At 44.8% G+C, this 14,943-nt stretch overlaps 1 long non-coding RNA gene across 1 annotated transcript; it reads right to left on the minus strand.

Moving 5' to 3' along the window:
• Window positions 1-1,712: 1,712 nt before the first annotated feature.
• LOC123392107 lies at window positions 1,713-4,744 on the minus strand. The gene is made up of 2 exons (XR_006606794.1): window positions 2,515-4,744; window positions 1,713-1,898 (listed from the first exon to the last, which is right to left on the minus strand). It is a non-coding gene; the product is annotated as an uncharacterized LOC123392107 (long non-coding RNA).
• Between the last annotated feature and the right edge of the window lie 10,199 nt (window positions 4,745-14,943).

Consider the following 14,943-nt stretch of genomic DNA (forward strand, 5'->3'; position numbering starts at 1 on the left):
TTTTTTTTTTAAGTGGGAAAAAGGCTTGAATAGAAATGTTTAAGTGTATTGCAAATAAGCCCATAAAATAATGCTTAATGTCATTAGTCTTTATAAAACTGCACATTAAAACCCTTCTAAGATACTACCATCACTTATTACCACTAAATAAAACATGACAACACCAAGTGCTGATGAAGATACAGAGCAACTGGAACTCTTATGTCGCTGATGGGAAAACAAAATGGTTCTCTCCAGGAAACAGTTTGGCAGATTTGTATAAAGTTTAATTTATACTTCCCAAATGACACAGCAACACTCTCCTGGTTATTTAAACTGGTATTTATACACACCAAAAAACTGTACACAAATGTTTACAGCAGTGCTAGCTATAATTGTCAAATAGTGCAAACAACCCAAAGTTCCTTCAACAAGTAAATAAACAGTGGTACATCCACACAATGGAATGAGTGATGAAAAGGAATAGACTATTAATCCATGCAACAGCATATATGAATCCCACAGGCATTATCTTGAATGAAAGAAGCCAGACTCTGAAGGCTACCCATGATATGATTACATTTTTTATGTCATCCTGGAAAGGGCAAAAGCATAACAAAGAACAGATTCGTGATTCCCAGGAATTAATAGGTGGGGTAGGATAGGACTGCAAAGGGAGTTTTCTGGGGTGATGGAACTGTTCTGGATCCCTATTATGGTGGTGATTACACTATTTATACATGTGTCAAATCTCATAGAACTGTAAATTCTTAAAAACTCATTGTTAAGAAAAAAAAAACCCTCAATGTTATTGCACATTCATTGTAAAATGAAAATAAAGACACCAAAAGCAACTGAATAGGCAAGGCACAGGCTGAGAGAATATATTCATGATACATAATGCTTAACGAAAGACTCATATCCAAAAAATATAAAGCCTGGGTGGCTCAGTCATTAAGTGTCTGCCTTCAGCTCAGGTCATGATCCTGGGGTCCTGGGATCGAGCCCCACATCCTGCCAAGCAGGAAGCCTGCTTCTCCCTCTCTCACCCACCCTGCTTGTGTTCCTTCTCTCGCTGTGTCTCTCTCTGTCAAATAAATAAAAATAAAGTCTTTCAAAATAAATAAATAAATAAATAAAGCACTCCTAGAAATTCTAGGGAAAAGACAGACATGCCCATTAAAAAAAAAAAAAAAAAAGAAAAGAAAAAAGATAACTTAAACAACCACTTCACCAAAAAAAGTTACCCAAAAGGCTAATAAGATACTACAGAGCCTCAACATCTTTATACATTAGGGAAATACAAATGAAAACCACAAGAAAATACTGCTACATGCTTACCAAGAATTTTAAAAGACTGTTAATGCCAACTGTTGGCAAGGATATTAAGTAACTAACTTTCGTAAACGGATTCAAATTTTTTGGAAAATTCTTAGGCAGTGTTGATTAAAACTAAACATACCCCTATCCTATAATAGAAATGCCATTATATACCCAATAAAACTGAGCCCATTTTTCCACCAAAAGAATGTTCACAGCACCTTCATTCATAATAGACAAAAACTGAAAATAACCAAACTGCCCATCAATGGTAGAATTGGGATTAAATTAATTGTAGTGTATCCATACAAAAGAATACTACCCAGAAATAAACAAACTATGGATACATGCAATACCATGCATGAATCTTACAGACATTACGTTGGGTGAAAGAAACCAGACAGAAAAAAACACAGTGTTTGGTTGCAATTATATTAAGTTCAAGAACAGGCAAATTAGCGGCGCCTGGGTGGCTCAGTGGGTTAAGTCTCTGCCTTCGGCTCAGGTCATGATCTCAGGGCCCTATCATCGAGCCCCGCATCCGCATCAGGGAGCCTGCTTCCCCTCTCTTTCTGCCGGCCTCTCTGCCTACTTGTGACCTGTCAAATAAATAAATAAATAAATAAAACCTTAAATAATTAAAAAAAAAAAAAAAAGGACAGGCAAATTAAAACATTAATGGATTTCGGAATAGTGGTTACCTCTGGGGTGACTGAAACGTCCTACATCTTGATCTGGGAACTGATTACTTGTGTTAACACACATGAAACCTCACCACCTGTCCTCTTAAGATCTGTGCAGGTTATTATGTGTAGGTTATACTTCAATTAGCAAAAAGGTAAAAAAGATGAAAGGATGAAGGAGAAAAGAAAGAAAATGAAGAGACTGAAAGGAAGAGATTAAGAAGGGAGGAAGGGGAAAGGGGGAGAAATGAACATGATCACGGGGCGGGGGGAGCGCCTCAAAAACGTTACCACGCATCTGCGATGCGCACCTTAAAGACGGGAACGCTCTTAGGTTTGCTGCTGTGCTCAGTGTTCACAGAGCGAGTTGGGTGACCAGGACAGAGCTTTGAACCCACGTGTGTACGACGTCAACCCCCCTCCCCCACCTAATAGCTCAAAAGTCACCTCCTCCTAGAAAGGTGACCTCGAGAAATGTCACCCCCACCCCCGGCCCAAACTGATCTCTTCCTGTACGAACAACGTCTCTTACTACCACGGGCCTCAGTTGGGCGTGGACCCCGCTCCGCAGAGAGCCGCGTCCATTCCTCTTAGACTTCCCGCAGGGCTGAGCGCCCGCGACAGTACGTGTTCTCGGGCGGGACACGGAGCCATCCTGGAAGCTCGGTCGTGGTCTGCTCTTTAAACAGGCCCTTTGATTGCGCAAGCCGCAGGTTGCGGTCGGCGCTCCTTTCCGAACTGGAAACCAGTTGGGGGAGTGGTGACGACTTCTATTGAACTAGAGCCCGGTTGCGTCGGTGTTACCGGGACACGGCAGGTTCCGTGAGCGCCCGAGCCGCAGCCAAGCGCATCCCCGGCCCGCGTCCAGCGGAAGCAGGTGCGCGCCGACCCGCCCCGCTCACCTGCGCGCGCAACCCCGCCCCAGCGCGGCTCTGAGACGGCGGCGCCGGCCTGCACGCCTTTATACGGCGCTATTTTGGTCCCGCGCCCTGATTGGCGGGTTGTGGGGACGTCACGCCTGCGCGCCGCGGGGAGGAACCGAGATCGGGGGAGGGGCGCTTCCGCCGGGACTGGGGACCGTGCAGGGTGTGTGACCGAGCTGCGCGGTCCCGCGGCTCTGACAACCCCTAGGGGTGCTTCGAGACCTCCACGTCGGTTCTGCTGTCTGTCGGTTGAGTTACATGTTAGTGAAAGAGCCCGTGTGGCCGAAAGGGCAGCTGAGAACCGAACTAACTCGTGCTTCCGGGAGGGCGTTGCCAGATGGCATTGCACTTCTCACAGACCACATGGTGGAAACAGCGCGAACCCTACCAGGTGGCAGCCCGAGCTGCTCCAGGGTCGTTTCCTGTCTAGAACGCCCGTCAGCCCCATCTGCGGGCTGTGTTTGCCATTCTTACCTCTCCCTTTGCTAAACCAGCCCTGTGAGGCCTCTGCGTTCGCCGACAGTTGCTGGGCCTCACGACCTCTCCTTAGTGCTGTCGTCTGCCCATCTCGAGCCAGAGGAGCAAAGCACTTCTTAGAAATCTCAGAAGGATCTCATTTCCGCCGTATTCGCGGCCCATAGCGTGATCAGAGCCACATCTGGCCTTCCCTGCTTCCTGGCTGGCCATCAGTCAGGCAGCATGACTCTTCTGAGTCCCAGGGGCGCTCAGTTTCTTTTTGGTGACCCGTGTTGAGCTTCTTTGGTGAAAGCTACTGAATAAATGCCAAGTGTGGTTCACGAAGATCCCTGCAATACTACCTAAGCAAAAAAGACTATTCGAAGCCATTACTCCCTGTTGGATGGTAACTAAGCTTGATAGGGGTTCTGTTAATGGGAGCTGATCCTCTTAGAATCACATATTGTCGTCTGTGGTCTCAAAGCCCATAAAGGCTTCTGTGATTTCCTTAGCTCACAGCCTTGATTATCATTTGCAGTTGGGTGTAGAAGGAACATAACTTAGTGACAACTGAACACGAACACCATTACTAAAAATTGTCATTCACTAATTTCAACGTGCTAGGCATTGCAAATGCTTAAGAGATGTTTCCTTTGATCCTCATAAAATACTCACCCATGACTTAGAACCCATTTTACAGAAAAGGAAACGAAGGCCCAGAGTGCTAAAATAACTTGATCGAAGTCACACGTTGGTATGATGGCACTCCCAGGGTTTTTACACAAGGCTGTCTGACTCCAGTGTTTGTGCCCTTAATTACAATGTTTTATAGTTCTTTCCATCTTGTCTTATCTAACTGGAAATTTAGCCTTAGGCTGGCACAAAATTGAATTGAGATCAGTTAGTAAGAGTTATAATCCTCAGTGAGATGTCTGTCCTGCTGCTGGCTTCAGAAAAGGATTAATACTCAGCAAAAATAATGGTGCCAGGGGGCTTAAAAATCTCTGCTTCTTCAGATCATATTAAACCTGCAGTACGAAGTTTTTGGAAAGATTCTAGATTCTACTATGCTCATCAATATGGAGATTGGACTGTTCACAAAGTTGCTCACTTAGATCCACTTGGGTGGTTAGGAACAAAGAAGCAAACTGGTTGAAAGAATGACTTTCAAACATTTTTCTACACTTTACCCTAAAAAGCTACCAGAACTACCTAATGGAAGTTCCAAGTGCAGCAGACACTTGCAGTGGGGACTGCCTGGGAGCTGGGCAGGACTGGAGGTGTCCCCACCCTACCACTCTTCTTCTATGCTTGATGCTATGTGAGTTTCCAAATTTCCTGAACTGAATTTTCCTTTTTTTTTTTTTAAGATTTTACTTATTTATTTGACAAAGAAAGAGCATAAATAGCGGGAGTGGCAGTCAGAGGGAGAGGGAGAAGCAGGCTCTCTGCTTCTCTGCTGAGCAGGGATCCCAGTGTGAGACTTGATCCCAGGACCCTGAGATCATGACCTGAGCCAAAGGCAGATCCTTAACAACGGAGGCACCTAGGTGCAACTGACGTGCATTTTCCTTATCTCTAAACTATGCTGCTGCAAGGATTAAGTGAGATATGTTAAGTTCCTGGATTCCTCTGTGGTATTTATAAACTTTTCTTTTAAAAAAAGATTTATTTATTTGAGAGCGAGAGTGAGAGAGAGAGCACGCGGGCGCAAGCATGAGCAGGAGGATCAGAGGGAGAGGGGGAATCTCAAGCAGACTGTGCTAAGCTAAAGTCTGACCTGGGGCTCAATCTCACAACCCTGAGATCTTTTTTTTTTTTGGTGTATATCGATAATCAAAAATATTAGTTCTTCCTTGCTTCTTCCCCTGAATGTTTAAGAAGGAAAGCACATAGCTGTGGTGACTATGACTTTATCGTTCCTTTTGGAGAGCTACATTTACCATACTGAATTTTACAGTCTGGTATTCATTTACATTGAGACCAGTTTTGCTACCCATAACTTTAAACATTCTTATTGAAACTTCATAACATCATTTCCAAATATCAGCTTTAGGGGCTCCTGGGTGACTCATTGAGTTAAGGGTCAGACTCTTGATTCCGGTTCAGGTCATGATCTTGAGGTTGTGAGATTGAGCCCCACATCAGGCTCCCCACTCAGCAGGGAATCTGTTTGGGATTCTTTCTTTCTTTCTCCCTCTTGCCCTGCCCCAACCTGCACACTCTTTCTCTCGAAAACAAAAAGCAAATGCCAGCTTCAGCTTTACATTTGCCATTCATTTAACAGTTACTGAAAATCTATTACGTAGAAGACATCAGTTATTCTTCATAGAGCTTTCTGAAACATTTTAGCAAAATAGCGTGGTTCACAAATAGGCATTATGCATACTTTTATGGTAATAATGACCTGTTCCTTCTAACTAGTTCCAAGCTCCAACTCTGACTATAATTCTTAGAGAAAATGATTTGGTTTACCAAGACCAAAAGGAAAAGGAAAACAAACACAAAGAACAGAAGTAGGCATTAACAAAAATGAAAGGCTTTTTAAAAAAATACGTAATTTAGAGAATGTTGTGCTTTTTTAAAGTCATTTGTTTTGTTCATTGATCTTGCATAATAATTGTTTCCATCACTGTCAGTCAAAGGGAGAATTTTACATCCTCTTCTCAAGTATAAGGTTATAAAATGTACTGAGTGTGTGTGCATGTGTGTGCTGCACAGTGAGGCACAGTAGGTATTACTTCAAAAATGCACTTTGCAAACCATTACATAGCCTTTATGTTTTAAGTGAACTGAGTTTCCAGGAACTTGTAAAGCATTAAGTTTAACTAAATGATTTGAGTTTAAGTGGAGCTATTTTTATCTAACTCAAAGGTGTGTGACTTGAGCAGCATGTACGTGACATCAAGCTGTTTGGATTATTTGATTCGGTCAAATGAGCGACCAATTCAGTGGAAAAGAGATTGGACAAAGCCACTTTGTTAGACTACATTAACCTATACTTTAAGACATAGCAGTCTTTAATAGAACTTGTATTTTAGGGATGAGAAATTGACATACAATCAAATGTAATATGATATGAGAAATTAACGTGTAATACACAAAATCATTTATGGCAAAAAACTGGTGTTATTAACACCAGTATTACAAAAATAGTAATATGAACTGAGTGTGTAATGTAATAGATCCTTGATGCTAACGTACTTCAATATAATGGTTTTGATTCATTTTTTTAACTCCTTTCTTTGCCAGCAAGAGTGAGTCAAGGTGTGATTCACTCAGATTACTTTTTGTTCCAGGAAAGGGCTGCATTTGAAAACCTATCTATCCCCTAAGTCTTTACTTTACAGTTGCTCCAATACAACATCTTCTGTTGACAAAACCAAGGAACTAAAGAGTAGCAGGTAGTGAAAGTGCTCTTTACTATCCTTAAGTGAGTGAACACCCTGGAACATGAGCCCATGAGAATCTACATTTCAAGTGGCACCTCTGAAGCATGCAGGCATTCATTCATTCACTCATTTATGCATTCAACAAATAATTCTTGATCTCTGTACATATCCAAGCATACAAATAAATCTGAATAGGTCATAGCACCAATTACAACTGGCTTGCAATCTAGAGGGGATGAGAGATGAACAAACAATAATGCAGCTGAGAACGAATTACCGCAATTTTAAGTGTGTGTGCAAGGGCGAAGAGACGGAGACTGTGGGCCACACCAAGCACAAGGGCTCAGGATGCAGCGGTGTTAAGAGATGAAGGAAGTCAGAACACAACATCCTAAGAGCCACACGAAAGCATCTGACCACCATTTTGCGGGTAGTACAGCACCTAAAGGAAGTTCAGAAGATATCAGAAAAGCTGGCTCCGAGAGTCTGCTGACTGGCTTTCCATGCTGTACTAAAGAAAGAAAAATGTTGGACGCAGATCTGGTGTATGGTTCTCTTCCCCCTAACATTTGCTGTGGTAAGGTGTTTTACTGTCTCTGCTTTACCCAGGGTTACGACTTCCAGTTGGGGGTTTCAGAGAAATTGTTTTGCCAGACATCAGTCATTGTTCTAAAGTGGTTCCAGTAGCCTGGGGCATAATGACACATTTAATACATGCAGTATTATAATATATTTAGATTTGGCCTTTTGTTTAAAAACTACAAGTTTGAGACTTTCTTACTAATAGTGCTCACTCTACTGTAAAATACATGGTGATGCTTTCTGCTGGGCACATACTTGGGAGTTTAAAATGGCTCATTCAAGGCCTTAGCCAGCAAGGCTGCACTACAAAATGCCACAGCCACTAAAGAGACACATTCTAATGTAAGCACTATTGGTAAGATGAAGGCCAGGTGTTCCTGTCAAAAGAATTAATAGAGCACAAGAAATGCACACCATGGAATGAATGTCTGAGATCAGTTCAGAGGCACATGAAGGCTAGGAAGGTGCTGGTTACTGATTCTACAAGAATGGCTGTGTCCAGAGACACAAGAATGGCTGTGTCCAGAGACACATGAATGAAGTCCAACAGAATGAAATATAGAAATGTTCCTGGCCTTTGCTGTGCCTTGCATTGGGGAATCTTGATTATTCTGTTGACGGTGCAACTAAGGAATTACACCACATTGAATGGATCTGGGCAGGATGCTTCATGACAAAAGCATTTGATAGCAGAATTAGTTTGTCAAAACTGGCAGGCTTTGAAAAAACCTGATGTCTGGCTATTGTCTGGAGTTTTCCCAGGCATTCTCCAAGAACTGGAAGTTTCTAAGAGCCAGTGACATTCATTCTAGACCTGGCCACATGACAACTCACTTGCCAGTAGAAAGGCACCTTTCAGAGTAATTACTCAAAGTAATTTCAAGGTAGTTGTTCAGGACTGAAGCTTCTGGTAGGAAGTTAGACAATCTAATTTGAAAATACTTTCACCACACAACACCTAAAAATACTGGATAAAACAAACTTATGTTTAAATGCACAGCTAAACTAGCAAGACATGATCATCTCAGTTAACAGAGGGCTTGGGGATTTTAGGAAGTCCTACTTCATCCCTATAGTTAAAGTTTGTCACAGAGTTTGTAAAAACTGAAAGACATAAAATCAGAATTTCTGAAGTCACCTTCTTAAGCTGATTCCTGTTGCTGATGTTGCTTATCCTCAAATGTAAAGTATATACAATCCATCATATTCCCATTCTAAGAACAAAGCAAAGCCTTCCTTCCTTAATAATTCAGTGTCAAAACCCTTGGGATCAGTAGCCCATACAAAGGTGTGCTGAGCAGGGCAGTGGCCTGACAGAGTCAGCAGATTGGCTTCATACAAAGACATTGAGCAAATAAGTAAATACATTGAGAATAATGGGAGTCAGGTTTCTCACTGTTGAAAAAAGGAGTTACAGATGTGGAAAAGAGAGAAGCTAGAATGAACCATATAGTGTTGCACTGGAACCAGAAGTGTTAATATGTACTGGTGGTTTTCAATATAGTCTGTGTGTGTGTGTGTTTATGTGTGATTATACACATATTGCCTACTTCTGACAATGCAGAGAGCCTAAAACAGTGAAAGCACAATTGCAATGAGCATCCCTTGTGCCAAAATCTTGGTTTCTAAAGCCCATTCACCACTAAAAGCAACCAGGATTCCCTGATTTCAGGGTTGAGTCAGAGAAAATATAAGATGAACCTGGAACATTTTGTTGGCCTAGAAAGTAAAAAACACTCAGAGTAGGATGGTTATAAGTTAAAAAAAATTTTTAAATTAATTATTTAAAAAAATAGGGCCCCACTAGCTGAATCTGGGACAATTCAAGTATTGAAGTACATAATGGTAGTAAAAGAATTATAAACCCATTGAATAAAATAGAAAACCATGATTCTATACCAAGATAGATAGATAGATATAGAGGAGAGACAGCTCAAAATTATAGTAGCATAACAACAAATAAATGTAGATGGAATTACAGAATTCTGGTAAAATTTTGGTAACCAACATAGTAATAATTTAAGCAGGAAATTTCAATGGTAGCTAAACCAAGCGAATGAAAGTTTGACGAAGAATGAGATATTTGTATAGTTTCAAGTTCTTATTAAAAACAGAGAAAATAAATAAGTTAATGGTAGAAATACCTGACAGGTACCAGAATCAAATCATCAAAGTTAACCTCATTTGGTGGGCTATAGTGCACACATGCTAGGTCCAAGAACCACACCACATATAGAGAGTCCCCCAAATAGCACAGAAATGGCATCAAGAGACTATAAAGGTAATGAATGGGGTAGACCTCAAATTCTTTGCCAAGAAGCACAAGAAGGGCCTGAGGAAAATGCCAAAGCCATGAGTGTGCCTGCCAAGGCTATCAAGATCCTTGTAAATCCCAAGATCCCAAAAGGCATCGGCCCCTAGTTCAGTTAACTTGCCTACACTGTCCACGCCAAGCTCAGGAAGCATGATGGTGTCCACAGCACCAAGGGTCTCAGACTTTGCTGGAGAGAGGCCAAGGCTAAGACAAAGACTCAAACCAGGCTTGCAGCTCCAGCTCTGGCTCTAGCTCAGGCTCCCTAAAGGTGCCTATCCCCACAAAGGCCCTGCAGTAGAGGCTTCCCTGTGCCAGTGTGAAGAAGGACTGGTATCTTCCTGGGCCGCTGTCCTCCTATGCTATTTGTACAGATAACCCGAGGCAGGAGCTGTCAAAATATAATTAATATAATTGATAATAGGGCAAATAAAATCATGTGTCCACCTGATAGGATGCAGTGAGAACATGAATCACTTTTGTAGAATTCCTATCAAAAAAGCCCAACCTGAATCTGAGAAAACATTAGACACACCCAAATTGAGGAACATTTTACAAATTAATTAACCTGTTATCTTCAAATGCCAGTGTTTTGGGGTATAAGGAAAGACGGAGCAACCATTCCAGATTGAAGGAGATTAAAGAAACCAGGCCGCTAAAAGAAGCGTCTACTCCCGGCGTGGACCGTTTGGCTATAAAGAACGTCATTCAGTCGGTGGAGTCTGGATGGTGCTGGTGGCGGTTGTCACGTTCCAGGGCTGACCTCTGGGTCTGGACCACTAGGTTGGGGTTATATACAGCCCTGTTCTGTTTTGTAGGCGGTATGTACTACAGTTTTTAGGAGTGGGGGGAAGTCAGGCCTGCAACATACTCTCCACGTGTTCAAGAACTAAAAAGTTATTTGATTCTTGCAACATTTTTGTATTTTTGAAATTATTCAGTTGAATTTGAAATTATTCAGTTTTTTAAATTATTCTCTCACTGTCGGGTGTGTCCTCTCCCCTCCCCTTCCCTCCCTCTGGCAAACTCAGGGTTCACTGGGCCCTGAGCAAACAGCCCGCCTTAGTCCACTGGGGCTGCTGTAACAAGAAATACCCCAGACGGGGTGTCTTACAAACAGCAAAAACTTCCTCCTCACAGCTCTGGAGGCCGGAGGTCCAAGGTCAGGGCGCCAGCGCCAGCGCCAGCCTGTTCCAGCGAGCGGCCACTTCCGGCTTCACAGGCGGCGCCTTCCGGCCGCATCCGGAAGTAATAGCAGGGGTGACCGAGCTCTCCGGGACCTCTTTTATAAGGGCCCTAGTGCCCCTAGTTCCCTGTCCCCCCCAACCCCCAGACACCCCCCACACCCTCCATCCCGTCAGGCTCTGCCCTCTTGGCCTAATTAATCACCGCTCACAAGCCCCACTTGGGGATTTTCGCCAATGAATTGGGGGGCACATTCAGAGCACACCACCACCCAAATGTCACCTCCTCCGTGAGGTTTTCTCACCTCTCGGAGGTAAGACTCCGCCAGTCCCACATGTGTGCAGGGCACTGAGCACTCCGTTCTCTCTTCTGTCAATCATCTTCAGCAGCCTGGAAACTGCCAGAGGCAGGGACTCCATTTTGCGAAGCCCTGGGGACCCATACCGTTACACTGAGTCGGGGCTTGATTGTCTCAGAAAGCCTCCACTAGTAACAATAATAAAAAAAATACCAACAAGCATCTGTTTACTGACTGTGGACGCTCCTCCAGGTCATTTCCTAAACGAACCAATCAAAGCAGCTGCTAAAAATGCATAGATGACCCAAGGTGTGTGGGGGGCGTCTGGGAAATGGCCCTGTAGGCTCTTTCGGTCTAAAACCGGGAACTATCTTGGCCTGTTGGCGCAATCCTTGCAAGACCCTATGAAGAGCTGGAGTCTGCAAGAGGCACCAATGGTCATGCAAGAGCTTCGTGGGTTCACATGCAAATCCATCTGAAGAAAACACAAAGCCTGGCCAAATGGCCTTAAGATTGTTTGCCCTGCCCAGTTAAAGAGCAGGGGAGGAGAGGAAAAATGAGGATTAAAAACTGCCAGAGACTTTGGAAAATAAATCATGGCTGTTTAGACTCTGCCCATTTCCATCAACACTCCCAGAGGCTCTCCCAGAGGTCTGGCCGGGCTGGGGCGTGGCATGGCCGCTACCTTCCTTTATCTCTTGGATTAACTCTCAAGGGGAAATATTTGGGAAAGGTGAACTCCACCCACCGCCCAAAAGAGCCTTAGTGGCTGCCTCCAGCATGCTCTTGGCGTGTCCTGGAGGGCCAGGGCAGGTGGTGGAGGGGACGGTGAAGAGACCCAGTGTCAGGAAACCTGAAGCTAGTCTCTCCCGATCCTGAATCAGGTTAGAGCGTTTCTGCTATACCGTGGCTAAAACAGCACTGCCCTTGGTGTCATTGCAATGTCATGACAAGCTTTTGAGTATTTTTTTCTTCCATCAGTCAATTAGTCTTGAGTACCCTGAGTCCTTTCTCCTGTTCCTGCCCAGGAGCGGGGATAATCATGGTCCTTCCCATGCCCTGGGCATGAGGCCTTTCTCCCACCAGTCAAGCCGTCCATTCCTCCCACCCATTCTAGAATCACTAACCAACCCACACCCGGGGACACAAATGGAGAGGAGTGCCTGCCTCAGCCAGGAGCCATCTGTTTTGGGATATATTGGCCCAAGGCTCAGGGAGAGGTAAATAGGAGACATGCCACCCCTTAACTTCAGCTGTTGTTGCTCTTGTGCTGCTGCTAATAGTAATGATAATATCAACAAGTATTCTATTCGTGGACCATTTATGGTGTGCCCAAACCTGAACTAATGTATCATCTCATTCAATTTTCACACCAAACCTAAGCCACTGGTACTATTATCCCCACTTCTCAGACCTGCCTAGCCTTCCAGCTACTGATTGGCAGAGTCCACTTTCCCGGCTCCTAACTGCTCTAACCCTTCGACTTCCCCCAGGGTACCTGGCCAGCTGAGCGTGGTCCTGGTACAGGGGGTGGTTGCCATTCACCATGGAATCCATTGGGTCACCCACTGCCTTACAAGGTGGATCTGGGGTATTCTTCTCTCCTCCCCAGCCAATCCCACCACCAAGACCTGTCTCCAACCCCCATACCCCAGCAAACCTTCCTCAGACTCTCCCAGGGTTGATCTCCATTGACCACCCTACCCCCGTGTTCTCTAGAACCCCAGTGGTTGAAGTGTGATCCATGAGCTAGCAGCCTGCACCCCAATCAAGAGGAATGCAGAATCTCCAATCTTAACTCAGATCCACATTGAAATAAGGCTGGAGGGTGACTCCCAGGCTTTCTGCACTCCAGGTTTTCCATACTTACCAATGTTGCTGGGTGGTTCTGGGGCTCTTTTGTTGGTGGGTTGGTGGGTTGGTGGCACCATCATTTTGGAGATATTAGAAGTGAAATGTTGGTTTGCTCCAATCACTGCAGACTGTCTGAACCGCATCCTGGAAATAGAACCAGTACCTGGGGTCCTTGCCCCCAGAGCGATCACTTCTTAAGCCCTTCTGAAGGGCAGCCTGACACCAGTATTATCCCAAGAACTCCAGTGGCCTCTCACACTCCACCACCCCTTGACCTTTGCTGGGGTCCTAGAAGCACAGAAACAGAACTGACAGAGGGGCTCACGGGGCCCTGTCAAGGGCTTCACGGAGGAATCGATGCTTTGATTTTTTTTTTTAACGCTAAAAGAACATTCTGCCCTCGGGCTCTGACCCCACATCTCAGGTGTCCCAAGTGCCCCAATCCTGGGCACATTCTCGGTGGCCTAGCAGCACAGAGTCAAAGAAGGAGCCACCTCCTGCGGGCTCTGGAATTTCAGAGGCCTGTTTATAAAAGAGTTTACAAGAATCCTGTGGTCTCCGCCTGGCTAGGGCCACGGCCCCTGACTCATTGTTCTTCTCCAGAGCTGTCACTACCTCTTAAACAGCTCTTGCTTTTTTTAAAATCACCTATTTAACATGTCCCAGCCCTTAGAGAAAAGCTATATATTTACTTTCTTGCTTCCTGTGGGAAGGGTGGGGCCCACCACTGACTGTTCTCGAGGCAGTATGATTCACTCTGGGAGTGAGGGCCTTCCAGCGGGGAGGGAAGTGATTTGTGTGGTCTTTGGAATGCAGGTAGGGCTGTACCATCTGAAGTGTTTGCTGATGGAGAGATGTGGAAGGTAAACCTCTTATATAAAAGCACTGGAGTGTGTGTGTGTGTATGTGTGTGTGTGTGTTTGACTTCCCCAAACTCCTGGAGAAGAGGGCAGCTTGTGTTCTGACAGCCTTTGGCAGGGCCAGAACACCAAAATGTTCTCTCTGTCATGAGAATCAATGCCTCTCCTTGGGTACAGCCCCAGGCTTGCCCTTGTGGGAAATGAACCTCCTCTTGGAAGATACATTTGGAGTTAGAGGCTTGCTGGGCTTCCCACGAAGGCCAGTCCTAGGTTTTCAGGATGCAGGTCTGGAGGGGGAAGCCTCCAGGCAAGCCCAGAGAGGCTGGGCTCAGCTGCAGGGTAGAGAGGCCTAGGCCTAGGGCAAGGACAGGGAGCTCTGGGGCTGAGCCACACCTGCCTTCACTCACGTTGGCAAGACCCTCGAGCTTTGATGTCAGCGGGCCATCAGCCCCAGACCAGCCCAGAACAAGGCCAAGGAGAGTACAGTGTGGGAGGCAGCAGTTGGCTGGGAAATCTACACGTGGTGTGGTGACAATTTGACTGCTAGGGCTTGTTTTTCCCCTTTTCCCTCAGAGGTGGTGCCATAGAAGGGTCTGGAAAGTGGAGTCTGGAGCTAGCTTTTCTGGTTCCATACTGAGTTCTGCCTCATGCTGGATGCAGAGTCCTCAGGCAAGTTACTTAACTTCTCTGTGCCTCAGTTCCTTCTTCTAGAAAAAAGGACAATAACAGCATCAACCTCACGGGATCATTGTGAAGATGAAGGGATTAATTCACATAAAGAGCTTCGAGCAGTGGCCAGCATACTATAAGCACTCAATGAAGAGGAATATTAACCATTATTCTTTGGGAACACAAATCAGTGTCCCTCCCCGCCTCCCCACCAAAATAATCAATGTCCTGGACGGTGGCAGGGATGGAGTAGGGGAAACACCTTAATCTTCTCAACCCAAGGGACAAAGTTCATCCAAAGATTTTTCTACACGATCAAAAAGAAAAGAATGACCAGGACATGTCACTTCCTATCAGTGGGGAAACATTTTCAGATGACACTGTGGTGTGGTAGCAAACCCTTCACTCTGCTCTAAATAAATTATCATAGG

The sequence above is a fragment of the Mustela putorius genome, unplaced genomic scaffold, assembly GCF_011764305.1.
Source record: "Mustela putorius furo isolate JIRA1106 unplaced genomic scaffold, ASM1176430v1.1 tig00000450_pilon_pilon_pilon, whole genome shotgun sequence".
NCBI lineage: Eukaryota > Metazoa > Chordata > Mammalia > Carnivora > Mustelidae > Mustela > Mustela putorius.